General features: G+C 38.2%; 1 protein-coding gene across 21 annotated transcripts in view; it reads right to left on the reverse strand.

Annotated features, from left to right (window-relative positions):
* The window catches only part of EPB41L2 (erythrocyte membrane protein band 4.1 like 2), a 248,946-nt gene that overhangs the window by 139,528 nt on the left and 95,090 nt on the right, over positions 1-14,328 (reverse strand). The window contains exon 3 of one of the 21 annotated variants that reach the window (XM_073337299.1): positions 10,009-10,115. The exons of the other annotated variants lie outside the window; for them this stretch is intronic. The gene's annotated coding sequence lies outside the window, so the exon portion shown is untranslated. The remainder of the gene's footprint in view (positions 1-10,008; positions 10,116-14,328) is intronic. 21 annotated transcript variants of the gene reach the window in all.

The following is a 14,328-nucleotide window of genomic DNA, read 5'->3' on the forward strand; positions in this document are numbered from 1 at the left end:
AACAGAATTCATTCTAACCACTGACACCAACAGGGCACCCCACTGAAATATGCCTGCCATCAACCCCTCTTGTTTAAAAACAGTAGATTATTAGTTCAGGGCCCCTACTGATCTCCACAGATGCTAAATCATGCAAGGACAGAGGTAGTTTCTACATTAATTAATTTAGCGATTTTAAGTCATACATGCCATCTTAAATTGCACTCAGAAACCAACTGGAAAAATTGGGGTATTTTATTCCCGGCAGGGAGCACCACCAAGTGGGCTCCCAGCTTCTGTAGTAGCTAATGTTTCCAAATGGACTTCACGTCTAACCACAAATGGAATGAATACAGTAAGCCAGACTGAAGTTACAAAGATATGGATAACAAATGAGAGCTGCATCCACCTAAGAGGTCAAACCTTTTTGTCAAATGGAAACTGCCACTACTGATGCTTGGACAATCAAAAACAGCATATGGTGCCTTTATTTAACACAGTTAACATAACTCATTTTCACCAAGAGTCTTGACGGATACACAAGACACAGTTTAAAATCAACTACTCATTATTACAGTTGTGCTGTGCAACCAGGCATGACCAGCAGCAAGAGAATGGAGGTCAGTCAAAGCATTGCATGTTTGGGGCTACAATCCACCTCCGCCACCAAAAGTAGAACCAAATAATTAAAGGACACTTCCTGGAATAAGATACTGTAGTAAGTGAAGTTACAAGCATGTTAACAGATAATATTTGAGTCCTACAGTCTCATAACGCAGAGATTTGATTTAAGCTCACATTTAAATACTCAAGTTTATACTTGTTATTTTCCCTAAGTGGTTATAAAAATTGAAGGAAAGAACTTTTGTCATGTTTAATAGATTTCTAGTGGCACTGAATGCTGCTTTTAAATAACTGCCTAATTTCAAGATTAAAGCAGAATTTAATTTGTGATTTAAAATATGGACTGTCCAAATATTTCCCTAAAACTAGCTTCTAAATAAATCTATGATTTCAGGAAACGCCTGGATTTAATGTAAATTATGCCAAATCTGAAATGCTAGCTATAAATTTGCCAGATTCTGAGAAATCATTCCTTCAGAAAACATTTGGGTACAAATGGACAACAAATTCTATAAGAAATCTGGGAATTCAAATCTCAACCAACCTAGAAGAGTTTTACGATTTAAATATCAAACCACTACTTCAGCAAACAGAAAAAGATCTGGAGCGTTGGGGGAAATATGCAATTTCTTGGTTGGGAAAGACCAGCCACAGTCAAAAATGAACATTTTGCCAAAGATACATCTTTCTTATTTCAAAATCTTTCTGTAATCATCCCAGATAAAACTCTGGCAGGAACACAGAGGATGTCTTTAGAATTTATATGGAATAAGAAAAAAACCCAAGAGTGAGTGCAGACACTTTGTACAAACCCATTGAACGGGATGGACTAGCCGTTCCAAATGTTCAATGGTACTTGCAAGCCAGCTAGCGTGCAAAGCAGTAGGGAACATTGAGCACTCTGTCCCAGCCCAACCCAGGTCTTTACGGAACACGAAAACTGTGGCAGTGTAAACATTCCTTGGCTACCAATTAATTTAAGAAATAAAAAAAATCACTCTCCAGAAATTATACATTTCCTTTTAGCAAAGGCTATTCTATGGGCTTGCGGTAGAACTGAAGATAAAATAAATTCTTTCCCTTCACCAATGACACCCATTGGAAATAATCCTGATCTTAACCTAAACCATGAACCAGAGAGCTATAAAGACCAGAAGAGCCATGGAATACATATGGTTGTCCAGCTAATCAGTAAAGAATCTTTTCTAAAAATTTAGACATCAAAACTAACTTTAACTGACCCACTCTCCTGTGGTATCCGTACTGTCAAGTTAGACACTATGTTTCTCAACTTTCTAAAACTGTTTTATACAGAAAACTAACTTTAATAGAAGCAATGGAATCTGGTCAATTAGGAAACTATCCCCAGTTGTTAAATATTTATGACTAAATAACCTTTTAGTAATCCTCCTAGGGCTTCCTAGCAGAAAAATTGTCACACAAAAGGAAATGAATTATTTCTCATCTGCTAGGCTACCTCTCACTGGAAAAAGAAAAATAGTCCAACAATAGAGGAATAGTTAAATATATATATATATATATAGGGGAGGTTGTTATAGAAAAATTAACACACCAATTACATACCCAGAAAAAAATAGGTTGAGAATTATATACTTTAATAAATAGCAACCAAATATCGAATATTAAAAGTACATTCACTAGCAAAAAACAGCATACCTGTTCATTTTTTTATTATTAAAAATTGATAGACATGCCGCCTTTGTGAAATATGTATAATTAGAGATTTCACTCAATTTAATAAAAAACTAGAAACAATGTCATCGGTATTGTAATTTTGTTCACTCTGTAATATGGTAACACTGCAGAGAGGTCTGATGATTACATTACTGTATATCTCTAAACAAAAATTCACTGTTGTAATGATTGTTTTGTTTTACATTTACATGGCAAGGATTTTTTGAGTCTGTTTATACTTCCTAAAAGTGACATACTTACTTAAATAGCAAAATGTAATTTGACTAGTAGCAACGTATTTCTACTTTCTACTCATTAGCACTACCAAATTACTGTTTTATTTCTCTCGCATGCACATATCCATCCCAACACTGCTACCAGAGCTAGAAATTAGCTTTTCTGGGAAACAATCCACAAATATCTGCTTGCCAAAGAAAACTGATCTATTAGGCATTCTTTTGTAAGTATAGTATAATCAAGTTGTAAGCTTCAGTGTTAACTGTGCAGTGCCAATTGAAACTGATTAGCTAGGAAATGGTAATCTAGCCTTATGAAAAAAATTAAGTGAACTGCAAAGTGGCATCTTCTATTTGAGAGCACATATTCACATATTTATTGTTCCATCTACCACCCTAAAACAATATTTGTGTATCTATATAAACTGCATCCTCCTCCCTATCATTATAAGGGGTATGCGTACACAAACATTTAGTTCACAGCAAAGCTGGGGTGCTAGCCTGCTGCGGACTACCTGTCCAGGTGGACTTGGCTGACAGGGGACTAAATCAAAGCTCATTAACAAACTATTAATGTACATGAGCAAAGTCTACATGGACAGCTAGTCTGCAGCAGGCTAGTGTGAAGGAGATTCATACCCCAGCTTGCCAGAACTGAAGTGTTGGTGTAGACAAACCAAACCTTTTGGAGGCTATCATCGTCTCTTCCGAGAGCACGGACCATACAAGTTGTAGTGCACATTGTGGGCACTACAGGAATCCCTTCTGGTGAAAGGCTAAAGTCTATTTTATTTTAAAAAGATAGTTCAGTAACCAAATAGCTTTCCAGTTTAAGAAGGAAGCAATATTCTATTCAGCATCCAGTCTTTTCCCCAAAAGCCTCGAATAAGACTTCATAAAATTTAAAATTGCTTCCGCTTTAGAGTGTTTTAAGTTTCATACTTCCAGCATTTTGAGCGGTCCCTCATAATGCTCTATTTTTCCCGAGTTAGCTAATCAATTCTAAAATGCCCATCACAATGTATTGAATTTTACTATGGTGTGACTAAAATCGCTGGTATTTGGCAAAAAGGCACTTTATTTTAGATTTAATAACAAATTTATTGATTTGATTTATGCCTGTGCTACCTATTATGGGAATTCAACATTCAAAAACAAAATGTGTGTTTTTGAGACAGTTTGGGGAATATTTTTATGTCATTTTATTCATTTATGAATCTCATTTTTTGTGAATATCATTTATGCTTGTACCGTGCTTTGTGGACTAGAACCTCTATTTTGTATTTGATCCTACTTTGTCTCTTGTATGAAAAGATCGTTTAAGATGGTATATGAATAGCCTGCTTCAGATGTATAACATAGCTGGAGGAGGAGGGAGTGTTTCCTCACCTTGTGAAGTGCTAACACAGAAAGTGTCATCCAGCCAGCTTTTAACTATTGACTTGTTAGGGATTCTTGTCCGCTTTCCCTTTCCTCCCCCTATGTAACAAGGCATACTGTGCACATGAACTCAGCATGACTGGGTCATGAGCTTTCACACTCGGGAAATCATGACTAAAACAATGTTTATAACCACAAGGACTTCTGTGTACAGGGACTGACTGCTGGCAGCAGCAAGAGAAACCTGCTGCAGGGGAAACAGCACTCTCCACCTAACTTAAACACGGACATAGCTCAGACGCAGATAGAGGGGGGAATTCAGACGAGGATGCAATTGTGCTCAGGTTTACGTTGTTTTTCCATAGATGTGTGCACATGCATGTTTCTTGCTTTCGCTGTCACATGGTCCCTGAAAGGTGTAACTAGAGAAACAAGAACTCACTCAGTCAGGTGAGCATGTCTGCAGGAAACACATCTGAGTAACTTGGAAGTTCTGTAAAATCGAGGCCCCAGTTCCAGGGTCTGGACAGCAGGGTTCCAATGCCAAGAGGGGCTCCAGACATGGGATCTGCACCCGACGAGTGCGCCTCAGACACCCAGAGGTAGGAGCAGTGTTCAGTCACTACCCAGAGCTGAGGGGCTTAGCGGCAGATGGAATTCAGTGGTGGAATCACCTCAAACAAACTAGTGTCCATCCAGAAAACAGGACTAGACCAGATTGTGCCAGTTTTCTTTTCAATTCTCCCACACCTCCCCAAGATAAACAAGCCACAAAAATCAAAATCAACCAACAAGAAGAGTAATACTTTAGGGAAGATAAACTTACTGGAAAAATCAGACAGTGGGCTGTTTCTTTCAGCTAAATACACAAGTATTAAAAGAGGGGCCTTGGGAGATGGTTGCCCTTGGGAAAAATGTATGCGGTGGTGACATCAGTTATTTGCCTGTAAGTTTTGAAGTATTCTTTATCCAAACATTACTAGAATGGAAGCCAAACTTTAAAACAGCCACCTTTTTATTTTTGTTTCAAGTATAGTACATCAATTTCTCCATTATACGTGTGTAATATATCCTGGTCATCCAGCCTATGCCAGGTTGGTCTGTCTTTTTCCAAGAGGTTCCTATAGTTCATTGTGCAGCCACCAGAAGTTTAGAAATCACTGTGCTTCCTTTGATCCTGTATCTGAGCTGGTAATCTCAAGAAAGAGGATATTGCAGTATCCTATGAGAGAGATACAGCTGAGATGCAGAAGAAGATACTGATTCACAAGAGTGATTTTGTGATATCTCTACTAAATATAGAGGAAGAGAAAAAAATGCATCTATGAGAACATAAAAGTTTCTCTTTTTCAACTAATAAGGTCCAAAGATTCGTTTCCATGGGTACTTCAGCCTGCTTTCAGTTTGGGGCGGACAGAACCCAGACCTTTCGGTCACTGGCAGCAGAGGAATGCCCCATCTCCTAAACTCCCTATGATAAAGGTAACTTCCACAGCCAGGATAATCCAAATCAGATTGTGTTAAATACAATTTGAAGAAAAAGTACTTCTATTAGAGAGAATGTAAATTCCACCAAAAAAATGAACGTAAATCCTTGGATGTCAATTTCCATCTATTCTAGATGCTCCATTTGTCCCCAGATGGCCTATGCTTGATGAAAGGAAGTTTCCAGGTAAGCATGTGTTCAGGTCCACAGATCTATTGCAATGAGATTTTTATAGAAAATGTGACTGTAGGGTGGGAAGCATGATCATCCTTTAAATAGGGACATCCAAAATGAGCTAGAATATCTCCTCCATCTTCCCTTAGGCTCGAAGGTCTGGAGGAGAAGATTTCTGCCCAAAGAAAGAAAATGGTATTGACTAAACTTGGATAACCAATACGAAGATCTTGAACTAATGGCAGTCTAGCAAATCTCAATACAGGACACATGATTACACTGCCCTGAGATTGAGGCTTAAGTGAAGGAGGAATATTTCTTCCGTTTACTTAAAGGAACGAATGCTATGACAATACCTCTCTGAATTAAAAAGTATATTAATGGGCCTTATTAGAGAAAGTTCTAAACGTCAAATAAATTAATTCTGATTGGAAATAGTAGCCATTGGGAGGCCCTCTCTAATGGACAGGAAGTATAACAATGCCTTCTACAGGGGATCAATTTGAATATGCTGTAATGAGCAGAGTGAGGTTCCAAGGTTATGATCTGTGATCTTGCAGCTTTGAAATAATGTTGATGCCTTAAGGAAACATTTAATGTTGGATTTGTACAAAACTTCCTGCTCTTGAATATGTCAAGTCTCTGTGGTATAATATTATTGACTCTTTTGTTAGGGCACTCATACGCCCACAATAAAAAGCCCTCAAAGCTGTGTTTTACTGGTTTAACGTATTAAACAATGGACTTTCCACCAGTCAGTACAATAAGTTCTATTTGTTGACTTCTCTTTTGGGGTCCATGAGAGTAATAATCCAACCATTCATTGCAACTTGCAAGACCATCCATCCATCTAGGCCCACACAATAGCAGACCTCCTCAGGGAGGTAAAGGCAACTGAAGATCCAACAATAGGTTAATCAGGCCTGAGGACCATAGCCTCTTCAGCCAGAAAGACAAACAGAATCACTAACACTCTCTCATCCTATCTTCTGTACAGTGGAAAAGGTAGGAAAATGTACAGAAGGGACCCTTCCATCTTTGCAAGATGTCATTACCACCTCACATTCTGGGTCCTGGCACACACAGGCTGCAGGACATTTTATTATGGTTTCCAGATGCAAAGAGGTAGATCAACAGCCCACCAAGTTGACTTATGTTGAGTGAGATATTTTGGGGTATAGGAATCACTCTGCTAATCTGACTTCTGACAAGCAAGTCTTCATGTTCCTTTCCTTCTTGGTGGGAGGTGCACAGAGAGATATGAACTTGCTCTGCCAGGACAGGAGTAGGGGTTGTCCTTCCTTGCTACTATGAAAACCCTATCAGACACCTTGGTTGTCGTGACCAGAACAGGTATGTTAGCTATGGAAGGAGTAGCGTTGTGTGTGAGACCTCAATGAATCAAAGTTTCCAGCTAGTGGATACTGTGCTTTTTCTGGTAGCCATTCCCTGAACTCAATGGGGGAAGATTCCTTCATAATAAAAATCTGATTCTCTACATTCACCAATTGATGGATTAGAGAACACACAGCTGGAGCTAGAGCTACGCTAATGGATGACATAGGGTGAGCTGTGGAGGGGGATACTCCGGATTACTGAAGAGAGATATCACATGAATGATAATAGTCGAAAAATGCCTGTGTCGGAGATCAGAATTCCCAATGGGTTCCAATAAAAATTAGATGTTTGTTTCTGAGACATCTGTATTTCATTATGGCCATCTCCCTCTTCTGTTAACATTTTTCTGAGATGAAAACTTGTACCTGACAGCATTCATCTTCAGTCCAAGCTTATGATAGACTTCCCGAGTATCATGTGTCTTGTGTTTGTACTGAATCCAAGGTGCTTCAGGAACTGCATCGCTGAGTTTTTGCTTCAGCTTTCTTTTTACATAGAATCCGGATCAGAAAAATTGTCTGGAAAGAGAAATGATTTTCCTTCTTCCCTAAAGCCAACATTATTGCAAGCATGATCCTGGAGAAACACCCTGGAAGCATATGTAAGATCAAATGATGACTGAAGATGGATAAGGAAAAAGGCTGCCAGCCAATTGCAGACTGTAAGAATTGTCTGAGGGTGGTAAAATGAGGTGTTCTGTAGACAAGCCTCCTTCAGGGACTTTAGATATTTCAAATAGGACCAGCACTGCTTTCCCTTGATTCACTGAGGGTAGAAATAGGATAAAGAGCTTGCTTCCCTTGAGGATCTGTATCATCAAATTTAAGCTTCACAAGTCTAAGCAGCCATCTTAATGACTGCAAATGGAAAGCAAGAGGAATTCCACATTAGAAATTACTGTAAAGAATACAATCTTTGAATACATTATAGAAAAATTAGTATCTGAAAAAGGAATATATGGTAATGTCCCTCAATACCTTTCCATTGGGGCAATGCAATTATAAACAGAAGACGTGAGACTGACTCAGTTGAGAGCTTCAGGACTAGAGCTGGATGAAGTGAACATTATTTCTTTAACTGGAGATAAATAAATTAGACTAGATATTTTGTATCACTCGTATTTATGACCAGCTAACTGTTCTACTTGAGAGCCAAGTTCAGCTACTTAAAAAAATTCCCTTGCTCATTACCATTTATGATATGTAAATTTCATACCAGGTTTAACTGTTCACAGAAGCATGAGTAACTATTACCCTCTGGCATTAATACCTTTAAGTACAGAACACAGTAAAATCTAATATTCTGGTTACCTTAGTGCTGTTCATTCTGGTCACCACCGTATTGGTTTATTGAAGAGAAAACAATTCTCATAGTATGACTAACCTGCCCACAGTAACCCTCAAGAATAGTTCTTTTCAACTTTCCCTTATGGTACTTGTTGACTATTGGTCTCATGCCATTATTTAGCCTTAGATGGAGTATACCACCAGCTTTGGGCTGCATTTCCAAGCAACCCGACCCCGGTGTGCCAGGAAACTGTTAAGAGGTAAACGGGTGGGGTCCACGCAGCCTGTGGATGGTGTGAGGCCGGCAGCAGCCCCCCAGTGTGCCGGGACTAGGTCATCTTGAAGTCTGATTGCTTGGGAATGCAGCCCAAAGCTGGCGGTAAACTCCATTTAAGGCTAAATACTGCCTTAAGAATAGTGCATGAAAAGGAGTGAGTGACAGTGACAAAGGATTACCTAGCAAGCCTGAGATCTGTTTGTTCACTACACTTTTAAACAGGAAACTGCCTTACATGAGGAATAGATAATTGCCTTATAGAACAGACTTCATTACTTCATCTCTGCAACAAGAGAAGCCTACTTACATTAATGACAACCTGAAAGAAACCAGTCCTGACAAATTTAATTGAAGTTTCATTGATACAAATATTCCTATATATTATTCAGGAACTCAAACAGAATTACTACTTTTACTTAGATTGTAAGCTCTTTAAGGTATGTATCTTTGTTTTGTACATCGCTGAGCACAATGGGGTCCTAATCCAGGACTGTGGCTCCTAGGCACTACACTAATACAATAATAGTAATAAAACATAATAGCCAGTTCTTGGAAACATGTATTTGAGAACACATGACTAAGAATGATCAAGAATCTGTAGTAGCTATTAGGAATTAAGGTAACAGGAAACTAGTGACTTCTGTACTGGGTAAAAATCAAGTTGTATTTTCCTAAAGCAAATAAGCCAAACAAAAGCAACCGAAGGTTTATTTTTAAACAAGCTGTGCAATATATTAAAATTCTTTTGTCTACTGTGTGATCATGCAATTTCAAATGGATAGCAGAATCAGTCATTTGTCTCCAGAGGCACAAGGTACATGAAGATAGACTCATTTCATGCCTGCTCTTCAAAGACTAAGCATTTGTTAGGCAAGAGAATAAAAGGGGGCAGGTGACTTTAGGTTGTTTTTGTTTTGTTTTAAATTAAATCAGTTTCTTGGTGAAGGATTAATTGAAACTACCATTAGTTTACAAAATGCTATTCTAGCTCAATGGTTCAAATGAGAAATTGTGAACAGCATGAGATAGTACTAGAGACTGATCAATAAAAATTACTCTTACTTTGAAAGAGATTTTGTATACTGTTTTGCTTTTAAAATGTACATTTTTTTTTTATGTTTGATCACTGACCAGAATCACAGTAATTGAAACATGGTCAAAGGCACTTTAGGGTTTCAGTGCTCATTTGTGAGCACTCTCAGTCTATCTTTTTACAGTGGAAGAAATAAAGCATTTTCTATTAATTCTTCTTTCATTACCAAATTAAAAACAATTTATTTAGAAGCAGAAAACTGGCTTTTTGCACTTTATCCTTCTTTAGTGCAGACCATCTGCTAACAATACAATTTACTCCTGGGAGAATTATATGCTACTGTGTGTGCGCGCATAATTAATGAGCCCCATGGATTTCTAATTTTTTGTGCAGAAAAAAGCTGCTGCAGCAATGTTGCTGCAGTTCTGCGTTTTGCTCACCAGAGGGTGCTGTGGCGATAGAACAAAGCTGCAGCTCACGGCCAGCAGGGGAAGAGAGAGAGCTGACTTCTTTGCAGAGCTCGTCAGGCCAGGTCAGGAGACCGGGGCTAAGGGGAGACAGACAGCATGGGGTATTGGGGGGTTAGACAGGGCCTCATAAGGTATAGTGGGGGAGGACAGACTGGGGCAGGGGCTGAATGGGAGTGGAGGCACAAGGCCACAGGGGGAGGGAGGTGCAGAGACATGGGGACAAGGGAGTGGCTGGGTGGGGGCACAGACACCTGGGGACAGGAGAAGGGGGGACAGGGAGGGTTGGGTGGGGGCACAGACACACAGGAACAGGGGCGGATGTGCCTGACTGAATGGAAGAGGCTAGGGGTCAGACAGGATCTGCATGGGGGAAGCTCCCTAACAATCCCTTCCCCCCCCCTCCCCAAAACCTGTTCCATACTTTTCCCATCCATACCCAACAACCCTCCAAGTTCACACCCAGGCTCCTTCCAAGCAATTTACTTCTCTATCCCTCAGCTCCTCTGTTACCCCCAACTCCCAAAAGCCTTTGCACTGCTTCTGAAGGGTGTGGGAAATACGGTTCTGTATTGTAGTTTAAATAAATTACTCAGTTCTGTATTAACTTGCCTAGTAAGGAATCTATTTGTCAAAAAACATTTCCTGACTCTTTTTTTGTTGGCTATATTGTTAAAGACATACTTTGACAGGTATTTTGAAATAAATGACCAAAAATAATTGAAACGGGTGTGATTATATGGTGTTATTTTGACAAATAAAATATGCAGAATTTTAAAATATTGTGCACACAATTTTTTGGCGCAGAACTCCACCAGGAGTAACAGTTGTAGATTTCACCACAGATCCATACAGAAAACATTTATATTTTGACAGTCCCAAAAGTAAAATCCTCCTTGGAAGAGCCAATCAGGAATTCACACTCTTTGTGAAAATATCTGCTTTAACCACCAATACTTGAAGGGCCTGATGCATCTCATACAGATTTCTCACTAGCATAACTCCACTGACTTGAGTACAGTCTCTGTTACACCAGTATAAAGAAGATCAGAATCAGGAGGAGTACATCTAGAAAATAGTTCTGTCTATAGTTTTTGCTATCAATTCTACATTTTAAAAAAAATTATATTTTACCACCTAATACTAATGGAAAAAAGAGTTCTTGTACTGTATGGTTGTGTGTAGTAGAGATCATTTTCTGAAAAGGCATGCTAAAGAGTAATCCAAATATAAAGAGCCAGTTCAAAAATATTAAAGATGCATATCAGTTTATAGCATTCAGAATGTCTTGTTAGCAAACTAAGTGGACAGGAAATCCAAATTTGCTCTTCAGTTGTGAAAGATGACAATCTACTACAGTAGGAATTAAGATAGGCTTTGCAAACTCTGGGAAACAAATTACTAACACAACGGATGTGGTTTCCAATTTCAGGATCCTTGAGATACAAGCCAAGAAAAAAAAGCCTGCAAATTAGGTTTATCCAGTAATTAAAGTAAGCCAGTTTCACTTTATTTATCTTAATTGTATCGCTACCAGTTTACCCACTACTGGTTTGTTTCCCAGTAATAGCTCCAAAATTAAATTCAAATTAGGCATGATATCTAATTTTTGAAAAATTTAGCTTCCTATAGGCAAAAGAAATTGATTAAACTTGCACTGGTCCCAATCTTCATTTTAACAATGATAGACTCTTTAAAAATGAACAGACAAAACCAAGACAGACTATATTTTAAAAACTTTAGCATGATAGTTCAGTGAAATTTAAAAACAAAAAGTTTTAATTAAGAGACACCTACATCAAATACTTCTCAGACTATATAGCTATTCTATTTACATTAACAACTGTTTAAACAGGTTTTAGAGTAGCAGCCGTGTTAGTCTGTATTCGCAAAAAGAAAAGGAGTACTTGTAGCACCTTAGAGACTAACCAATTTATCTGAGCATAAGCTTTCGTGAGCTACAGCTCACTTCATCGGATGCATCCGATGGAACTGACATCCGATGAAGTGAGCTGTAGCTCACAAAAGCTTATGCTCAGATAAATTGGTTAGTCTCTAAGGTGCCACAAGTACTCCTTTTCTTTTTGTTTAAACAGGGAAGCTAATTATGTATACCAATAAACCTAAATATAAATATTTACATACTAAAGCTGGGAAAAAGCAGCCCAAACAGTGCTTATGACAACATAATCGTACTAAATCCCACTCAAGGTGCACAGACTAAATAGGAAGACAGCAGACTCAACTTTAGTTTGTTTGAAAAGCTGTCATATGACAAAAGCCTGTCAGAGCCAATCAGCTTCCCATACTACTATGACAATCCTACCAGATCTAGGGCCTGAACTGATCTCATGCTGTCAAATCCTCTTCTCTGCAAGCTTAGAAACTACAGTATTGATGGGCACAAATACCACAGTGATTTAACACATGGAACCAAATCAACAAAATTTGGTTTCTTTTAAGGGTCTACAGCCGTAGTGGAGTCTTTTGTGACAGCCTAGGCAACTGGACAACTCAAACTACATTATAGTACACAGATCCTTTCATTTTCCTTACTGTCAGAATCTTATTTCCAAACACTTATAAACTGACTAGCCTATGGTTCTGTTTCTTTCCTCTTGATGCTAAGTTGTGAGTACACTTCGAGCTAAGCAAACACGTAAGCAGATCAAAATGTCATTGCCATGCCACAGGTTGATCAGCAGATGGTGCTAGAATAGTGCTACAAATTAGCAATTCCACAGACCAAACTCATTACAGCAATGATTTCCCCAGCCAAAGTCAGACACCCAAACGTATGGCAAAAGTAAGCTCTCCCTGTTCACATTGTTACACACCATTTTGTTTTAAACCACATTTTTTAAAAAAAAGATTTTTATATAAATAGAGCCAAACATGGACTGAAATACTTTAACATAATGCCAGAAAATATCCAGTCAACCAAGTGTACATTAAGTATTGTGAGGCCAGATTTAATACCTCCTCTGAAGGTATGGTTTCTATAAAAATAGTATTTCCCACAGAACCATTGTTCCAAAAACAAATATGGTATGCAGGCTGGCAAATTTACCCAGACATAACGCTTTTGAGGAAGGTACTTCTAGGCATCAGTCCTTCCCAGATGGTGAAAGTCACTAGTTACAATTAGGGCTGTCAAGAGATTAAAAACATTAATTGCGATTAAAAAATTACATTTATTTAAATATTTTGGATGTTTTCTACATTTCAAATATATTGATTTCAATTACAACACAGAGTACAAAGTGTGCAGTGCTCATTTTATATTATTTTTATTACAAATATTTGCACAGTAAATATATATAGTATTTTTCAATTCCCCTAATATAAATAACGTAGTACAATCTCATGAAAGTTGAGCTTACAAAATGTAGAATTATGTACAAAAAAAGAACTGTGCTCAAAAACACAATAATGTAAAACTTTAAAGCCTAGAAGTCCACTCAGTCCTCCCCCTTGTTCAGCCAATCGCTAAATCAAACAAGTTTGTTTACACTTGCAGGGGATAATGCTGCCCGATTCTAGTTTACAATGTTACCTGAAAGTGACAACAGGTGATTGCATGGCACTGTTGTAGCCAACCTTGCAAGATATTTAGGTGCCAGATGCACTGAAGATTCATATGTCCCTTCATGCTTCAACTACTCTTCCATGCAGATGACTGGTTCGGCTCGACAACAATCCAAAGCAGCGTGGACCAATGCATATTAGTTTTCATCATACGAGTCAGATGCCACCAGCGGAAGGTTGATTATCTTTTTTGGTGGTTCAGTTCTGTAGTTTCCACATCGGAGTGTTGCTCTTTTAAGACCTCTGAAAGCATGATCCAAACCTCATCCCTCTCAGATTTTGGAAGCACTTCAGATTCTAAAACCTTGAGTCAAGTGTTGTAGTTACCTTTAGAAATCTCACATTGGTACCTTCTTTGCGTGTTGTCAACTCTGCTGTGAAAGTGTTCTTAAAATGAAGAACGTGTGCTGGGTAGTTATCCGAGATTGCTATAACATGAAATATATGGCAGAATACAAGTAAACATACAATACAAACATACAATGCGAGCTAACATACAAAGAGCAGGAAACATACAATTGTCTCCCAAAGAGTTCAGTCACAAATTTAATTAACCCTTAATTTACATTTGTAAATTGCACTTTCACGATAAAGAGATTGCACTACAGTATTTGTAGGAGGTGAATTGAAAAATATTATTTATTTTTACAGTGCATATATTTGTAATAAAAATAAAATAAAGTGAACACTGTACACTGTGTTGTG

The sequence above is a fragment of the Lepidochelys kempii genome, chromosome 3 (genome assembly GCF_965140285.1).
Source record: "Lepidochelys kempii isolate rLepKem1 chromosome 3, rLepKem1.hap1, whole genome shotgun sequence".
Classification (NCBI taxonomy): Eukaryota; Metazoa; Chordata; order Testudines; family Cheloniidae; genus Lepidochelys; species Lepidochelys kempii.